Genomic DNA, 2,242 nt, shown 5'->3' with positions numbered 1-2,242 from the left:
ACTATATTTGCTAAGCTAGATGGATTCTGCTCAGAATTCTCTGTCTGTTGTTGAGTGGATGATGGAAAAGGCTTGCTATTGCTAAACCTGTTTCTTCCACCATTATTAAAGCCTTGTTGAGGCTTTTGTTGATCCTTCCATGAGAAATTTGGGTGATTTCTCCATGAGGGATTATAGGTGTTTCCATAGGATTCTCCCATGTAATTTACCTCTGCTATTGCAGGGTTTTCAGGATCATAAGCTTCTTCTTCAGAAGATGCCTCTATAGTACTGTTGGATGATTTCTTCAATCTATTCAGACTCTGAGAGATCATATTGACTTGCTGAGTCAATAATTTGTTCTGAGCCAATATGGCATTCAGAGCATCAATCTCAAGAACTCCCTTCCTCTGGGGCGTCCCATTACTCACAGGATTCCTTTCAGAAGTATACATGAATTGGTTATTTGTAACCATGTCAATGAGTTCCTGAGCTTCTGCAGGCATTTTCTTTAGGTGAATGGATCCACCTGCAGAATGGTCCAATGACATCTTAGATGATTCAGACAGACCATCATAGAATATATCCAGGATGGTCCATTCTGAAAGCATGTCAGAAGGACACTTTTTGGTCAGTTCCTTGTATCTCTCCCAAGCTTCATAGAGAGATTCACCGTCTTTTTGTCAGAAGGTTTGAACATCCACTCTAAGCTTGCTAAGCTTTTGAGGAGGAAAGAACTTGGCTAAGAAAGCCGTGACCAGCATATCCCAAGAGTTCAGGCTATCCTTAGGTTGAGAGTCCAACCATATTCTAGCTCTGTCTCTTATAGCAAACGGGAAAAGCATAAGCCTGTAGACCTCGGGATCAACCCCATTGGTCTTAACAGTATCACAGATCTGCAAGAATTCAGTTAAAAACTGAAAAGGATCTTCTGATGGAAGTCCATGAAACTTGCAATTTTGTTGCATCAGAAAAACTAGTTGAGGTTTAAGTTCAAAGTTGTTTACTCCAATGGCAGGGATTGAGATGCTTATTCCATGTAAATTGGAATTTGGTGCAGTAAAGTCACCAAGCATCTTCCTTGCATTGTTATTATTTTCGGCCATGTTTCCTTCTTTTTCGAGAATTTCTGTCAGATTTTCTCCAGAGAGTTGTGCTTTGGCTTCCCTTAGCTTCCTCTTCAGAGTCCTTTCAGGTTCAGGATCAGCTTCAACAAGAATGTTCTTGTCCTTGTTCCTGCTCATATGAAAAAGAAGAAAACAGAAAAGAAAATATGAAATCCTCTATGTCACAGTATAGAGATTCCTTTATGTGAGTAGAAGAAGATAAGAATCCAAACACAGGGGAGAGGAGTGGGTTTGAATTCTTAGATGAAGAGGAGTGTCAGTAAATAAATAAATAATTAGAAGGTGATGAGGGAGGAGAATTTTCGAAAATCATTGAAAAGAAAAGAAAAATATTTTTGTTTTTAAATTAAATTTAAAGTTAGAATTCGAAAATACAAAAAAGAAAAATAAAATAAAATAAAAGTAAAAATTAAAACAATTAGTTAATAAAAAAGGAATTTTGAAAAAGAGGGAAGGGATTTTCGAAAATTAGAAAGAGAGAGTTAGTTAGGTAGTTTTGAAAAAGATATGAATCAAACAAAAAGATAAGATTAATTGAAAAAGATTTGAAAATCAATTTTGAAAAGATAAGAAGTTAGAAAATATTTTGAAATTAATTTGAAAAAAGATGTGATTGAAATTTATTTTGAAAAAGATTTGAAAAAGAAATTAAAAAAAAGATTTGACTTTGAAAATTAAAGTTGATTACTTGACTAACAAGAAACTAAAGAGATATGATTCTAGAGTTTAAAGATTGAACCTTTCTTACTAGGCAAGTAACAAACTAAAAATTTTTGAATCAATCACATTAATTGTTAGCATTAATTTCGAAAATATGAAATAGAAATAAGAAAAAGATTTTGAAAATTTTGAAATTATGAAAGAAAAATTGAAAAAGATTTGATTTTTGAAAAAGATTTGAAAAAGATAGAATTTTTTTTATTTGAAAATTTGACTTGATTCATAAGAAACAACTAAATTTTAAATTTTTTTTTGAAAAAGTCAACTCAAATTTTCGAATTTTATGAGAAGATATTTTTTTTATTTTTGAATTTTTAATGAAGAGGGAGAAAAACATCAAAAAGACTCAATGCATGAAAATTTTGGATCAAAACAATTGATGCATGCAAGAACACTTTGAATGCTAAGATGAACAC

At 32.5% G+C, this 2,242-nt stretch overlaps 1 non-coding gene across 1 annotated transcript; it reads left to right on the top strand.

The window, feature by feature from the left end:
* The first annotated feature begins 584 nt into the window (after positions 1–584).
* Positions 585–692, top strand: LOC148574159 (small nucleolar RNA R71). The gene has a single exon (XR_015905478.1). It is a non-coding gene; the product is annotated as a small nucleolar RNA R71 (small nucleolar RNA).
* The last annotated feature ends 1,550 nt before the right edge of the window (positions 693–2,242 follow it).

This window comes from Arachis ipaensis, chromosome B2 (assembly GCF_059453495.1).
Source record: "Arachis ipaensis isolate K30076 ecotype BB chromosome B2, ASM5945349v1, whole genome shotgun sequence".
NCBI lineage: Eukaryota > Viridiplantae > Streptophyta > Magnoliopsida > Fabales > Fabaceae > Arachis > Arachis ipaensis.
The sequence above is the reverse complement of the archived record's forward strand: the minus strand, read 5'-3'. Positions and strand labels throughout refer to the sequence as shown.